A 6,000-nucleotide genomic window follows, 5' to 3' on the forward strand; every position below is an offset into this window, starting at 1 on the left:
TTGCGTAATTGTGGGCAGTTGTTCTCGGGCGCGGGAGGCCTGAGTGTAAGCCTTTGTATCTTCTGCTTGGGGTGAGCAAAAATAGATGGAGAAAAGCAAACTCTGAACGTGGCCATGAGCTCCCAGGACCACCTCATACACCTTTTACGGTCACTGCCCTACCCAGGGACAGGATATCCTCCCCCCAGCACACCAATGTCCCACGCCTGGGTCGAAGGCCATGGAGACCCAGGTGGCCTGTCCTGGTCCCAGGTCCTGATGGATCTCCAGAGCCATGTTGCTGGCATCCCCTCAGCTTTCCCAGCAGTTTTCTGCTTCAGTGCAGAGTGCTGAGGACCCATCTCCTGTTTCACACCAATGCTTAACTTGCTGAATCAGGACTCCATGAACTGATTCAGACCTGGTTTCTGGTGACTAATGCCAGGCACTCCCTTCCTCCTAGGCAGCAGTAGCTCCTCAGTGCTCCCAAGCCCTGTTCCCAAGCCAGTCAGCTACAGGACTGGAGCCCAGATGTGCTGCTTTCCTCCACTGAACAAGTGGTGATGGATAAGGTCTTATTTCAGGTGGCTGGTTTTTATTTATACAACAGTGTCAATTTCCAGTCTGAACTTTTTGCTTTTTTTAAAACAATCTATGTAGTTATACAGTCATAAAGTATAATCCCTGCACACACAGATCCTGTAGTTTACAGGACCAATCTCGAAAGGAGTCTGGGTGGGGCACTGTGAAACTCCTGTTGTTGCTCTTCTCAGTCAGCTGAGATCAGATGTGGAATAAAGCAAATATCTTAGGAATACTCTTGGCATTGAAGACTTTATGATAGGCATAGTTTTATCTATGTAAAGCTGCCTTCCACCAGGTTGCTTTGTCATTCACACGTAGAATTCTAAGACCTAGAGCAGCATTCTGAATAAAAGTTCTGGCCCAATTTCCATTTGCCTTTCTTCACCCATCAAACACAAAAAGAGTAATATAATACAAATACAGCAATCTCTCACTAAGACAACCAGGCAGCATCACCACCAGGTGCTCTCTGCAACTTTTTCCTATGTTGTTTAGCAAGAATTTGAAAGCATTAGTGGTTTGATCACTGCTGTGATCTCTGTAGTTGCAGGAAGCCCACCAGTCCTCGCAGGCTCCAGCGTGAGACTGCCTGCTCAAGTCTGGGACATACACTGCATTCTTCATTCCAGATTATCAGTGAGACAAAAATGTTTGTTCTGCCACCCAGGCCCAGCCATAGCATGCAGTTTTTCTCCTGAAGGCTTCAGTGCCGACGCCAATGACATCCCCAGTGAGTTAAATCTTCTTAACTAATCTTCTAAAAAAGCTTCAGAGATCTTTTGGCCTGGGCTGGATCTTCCTCCCGTGAGTTTTCTTGGGTGTCTTCAGTTTTCAAATCTTGAGCTAGATAATTTCTCATCCTCTGAAATATCTCTGGCGTGTGCATGAATATGAAAGGTACTCTGCGGAACTTGCGGTGCTTTGTGCTCTGTCTTAATTTGTCAGTGTCAATGTAATTGGATGACCCAGACTCCCAGTCAAAACCAATAAGACATTCTGCTCTTAACTGCAGGAAATTGTGCTGCTATTTTGAATTTCATTTCTTATAGTTATTGCAAAGCTTTAACTCTGTTGTTTGGGAAGTCATTGAGGGTTTTTTTTCTTTAATAGCTGCAGTGTGGGAAGTTCAAGATGATGTAGATATGGTCAGGCCATTTTCCACCACCCAATGTAATCCCTCACAGTTACCCACTGTGACAAGAAAAAAAAAAGATGTAAGGGCACATTGTCATATGTCACCTGATACTACACCCAGTTTCGTTGCTGAAATCCTTGCAAATTTAAGGAAAATGGGTTGTATCAGAGCATTAGCTTCTATTCTTTGTCTTCTGTGAATGTTTCCCTAATTTCTAGACAAAGTGGGATGTTTCACACTTCTTTGCTGTGACATGCTGTGAAACATTTGACATTGGTAACTGGTAACATCAATCACATTTTTTGTTCTTACTTCAAGCTCAACTTTGGACGCCACTTCTTACTTCAAGCTCAACTTTGGACGCCACGTGAGGCAGCATCCTGACAAGGAGAAAACCTGATGGCACAGCTGTAGTTTCAAATACTCCAATAGGTTCACTTAGGCGTATTATTGCACAGTGACCTAGTTTACAGCTATCACAAGGAGCAATTAATCTTTGTCACTCCATACTCATTCTAGAAGCACCTGAAGCCCAGAGAAATCCCTGGAGCCATGTCTCTTCCTGCCAGCTTTCTGTGGAGGGGTTCAGTTCTGCTCCAGAGCATGTTTACTTGCTTCAGTAGCCCAGAACCCCTCCAGGGTCCCTAGGTGAAGGCGACTCTCAGTACAATAGCAATTGAAATACTGATCACACAACATAATCCACTGAGTTTTCACACACACCAAATTTGATGGGAAAAGAATTTCTTCTGGTGTCTGCATCAGCTAGTCATTAGTAGCTCCCAATGTTATTCTGGCAGTACGTTTTCTTCCCCTTCAGCTCCCAAGTATTTTTCATGGATCATGTTTTCACCAAATCACAACCCTTTTTGGCTGTTGATTTCCGCAGAGAGCAGCAGGTGCCTGGACAGCCCTTGACACGTGTTGCTCTGGTCATTGTGTGCTGACATCTCTGCAGCTCCTGCTTTCCTGGATGAGGCTTCCCTCCATTTGGACAACTCCACCTCCTTTGGCCTTTGTCTCTGCATCATCTGCAAATACCATCTGGCCTGGGGCCCCCTTAAGAAACAGCTTCTTTCATCTGACCCATGGGATGCCTATGAATGCATTGCACTTGGGCCTCCTCCAACTCTTTAGTCACTTCACTAGAAACGATTCCTTGAAATGCCGCATCTGGTCTAAATGACTCACCCTGAGGTTGGGAATTCACAGCTGATACCTTTAAAAAAACACCCTGAATTTCTGTCTCAGTGTTTATAGCTCAGTTGGTAGCCTGTCCATGGCATTATCAGCGACGTTATCATCCTCAGCTAACAAACTATGAGTTGCCTTTGTGCAAACTCTTTTCAAAGTAAATGTTAATACATGAGTTTCTGATGGCCTCCCCCGGGGCATGCAGTCTCCCTGTATTACTCATTCCAAATTCAATACACGAAGTTGTGCCTCACTTAAACTATCTTCTGACCAGAAGTACAGGGAAACCCCCAGAAAAAGCTTCCTCAATGCAAATAGCCGCCTCTGTTGAGGTTGCCCTTTGCTGCTTTTTGGTTTTCTGTTTATTCGGCATTTCCAAGGAGCCACGTTTCTGCTTTTTTCCTTCCTGCACTTCATGAAAAGTTTTGTAAGATGCTGCTTTGCAAGATGTACCACCTGCATATTAAAAATTGTGTCAAAAGGCTTTGACCTTGCCATCCAGAAGCACTGTCAAGATGCTGTCCTGCTTTCCCTTCACCCTCAGAGAGTATTAGCTCAGTGACTGGAAAGCCCTCCTACTCAAGGCCAACAAATTTCTTCTTAGAAGAAATGCTTTTTCTGTTTGGAGCCCACTGCCACAGGTACAAAGTACTCAAGGGCTACCAGGGAAAGGCAGGAACATGCCCAGCGCGGAGAGCAGCTTTACTGCTGCTGGCTCAGAGGCAGCAATTACAGTATAAAGCTGTAGAACCTGTTATTAATAAAATACATCACCATCTTTTGGAGGAGGTGCTATCTGGCCTAATCATTTTAAACAACTTATTCCCCCATCTATCTGGGAGACAGCAGGGACTGGGGCCTGCAACCTAGAGGCAACTGAGCTGCCAGAAAGGTAATGGTTGAGTTAAAGCCATGCACAATTTTTGTGCAGAGGAAGGCTTAAGTCAAGTCAAGGCAACGATGAGAGACTCACAAGACTCTTCTGACCCTGAATCTGGCCCTTGAACTGGGAGCTAGACCTGCAGAGTCCTGCTTTTAGGTGACCAGGCTTGCTGCTAATATACTTTTCTTGGTAAACAAACAGCAACCAAGGCAGTTTGCCAAACTCTCTTGTCCTCCTTATCAGAGTGAGAGAATATTGACTCATACCTCTGCCAATTTGGTTTATGGTTGCTGTGTGGTCAAAGATTAGTGGGCTGATCTAAGGCACCGATCCAGGTGCATTACCCATACCTTTGCAATAATATATTTGTTTAAGACTTTGTCTGAAGTAATATAGATGTTCTTATGAAGATTAACATTAGAATCGTACACAACATTTTTTTGTTCTCTTTTTTTACTTCTTCACAGAAAAGAAAGGCCTAGAATAATTTCTTACTGTGGCAGTACAATCTCAGTTAACTTTATAAGCTCTGTAATGTAGAATGACTTTCATCGAGCACAACAGCTGATGTGTAAAGATAAACAACATTATATTATTATTTCTGTGACTCACTAGACATCAGTCCACATTTATTCATACTGTGAGGAGCATATTGATGAGTAGGGAAATTTGTTTTAGTTACCAATCAAACTAATATTTTAGATAATTTTATTTATAGTGTATCTCTACCACTGTAATGAAATGCAGACATTTAGGGCAAAAGTCCTTTCTGAAGCCTGTGGCTTGTGATCTCAGATTTGTAGGCAGCAGACAGCTTTTTTATTTATTTGTGTCTGTGACAGAACTAGAGTTAGTAATGCTGGTAAAATAACAGCTGCTGAATATTATTTCCATACAATCTAGCAACTATAGCACGTGCCATCACAACTTAGTTGTTCTCTTGTACAGTCCTCATTCTGATGGTTTCAGGTATTTGAATTCTTTCTCCTTCTCCCAGGGTATCAGATGGCTCTGAACAGTGAGTGTGGTCTAATGGGCTCTATGCAGAAGGCTCTGCCTTTTTTCTTTCCCTGAAGGGGAAATTGTTTAGTAAGCAGGGCCTTCTGTGCTCACAAATAGAAATACTGGACGCATGGCTGAGACCCTTCTATCTGTGCCTGTCTCCTACTTGCTGAAGAAAGGCTGGTTTACTTAATTTTTTTTTCCCACCATTCTAAGCATGAGAGTTATTGATCCTCTGTTGCCAAAGGTATCTGAGATCTGCCCAGCCATCTGCTGTTCCACTGGCATTGCAATGCTGTGCCGCCGTCCCTGTGGCGTGACTCCAGTGCTTTCCTTCCACAGAGGAGGGAGATGGTCCTTTGGCAGCCTCCAGCTCTGATCCTATCATACCTGGTAATCCAACTGTCTGCTTACCTAGCATACTGTAAACGTTTTCTTATCAGTAAAAGTCTCTAACGAAAAAGGAGCCCAGGAGGTAATATGAGGAAAAAAAAGACCCAACTATAAAAGCACTTATTTTCTAAGCTGATCAAGAGATCAGTCATAGGCTGTTCCTCTTATTCATTCTTCCAGCTACTAGACACTTCTGCAAGTACTATATAAAACCAATAAGCAGCTAAATGCTTCATGTTGCTGAATAACTCATATATGCATGTTTCAATTCTTCAATCTGTTCCATTCCTATGAAGCCAGGAATGAAGAACAAATCCACCTATATTTTAAAAATGCTAAAAGAAATCAGTTAAATACAACTATTTGAAGTGGTGGAAAGGATACTAGCTACAACAGGGACATTGTCTGTTTCTGGGTGTTCACAAAGTTGTGCTTTCTCCTTGTCTTCCTCTGATGATTTTCCATATCTCCATTGTCCCACTGCTTTTTATTCTCAACCGCTAAACAGCTTTTGGTTATGGGCTTCTTTTGACTAAGCAGATACAGCTGAAGTTTTCACGCTGCCTGAATTCTTTAACTGGAAAAGACTCAAGACAAATATGAGAGGCCACCAGATCCCTTCCTGTCATCTGTAAATAATTTTGAAAGACTACAGAGAATGTTGTGGACATGTCAAGTTTTCAGTAATCTTAGATGGAGAAAGGAAAGATTCTAATGTAAACACCAAGTAGTATATGTTATCTGTCCTGGGAAGCCAAAATGCCAATCAAACTGAAAATATGCTCTTTAGTAGAAGGCTGCCTGCAGCTTTAATCAGCTTTAGCTGATT

This window comes from Accipiter gentilis, chromosome 31 (assembly GCF_929443795.1).
Source record: "Accipiter gentilis chromosome 31, bAccGen1.1, whole genome shotgun sequence".
Classification (NCBI taxonomy): domain Eukaryota; kingdom Metazoa; phylum Chordata; class Aves; order Accipitriformes; family Accipitridae; genus Astur; species Astur gentilis.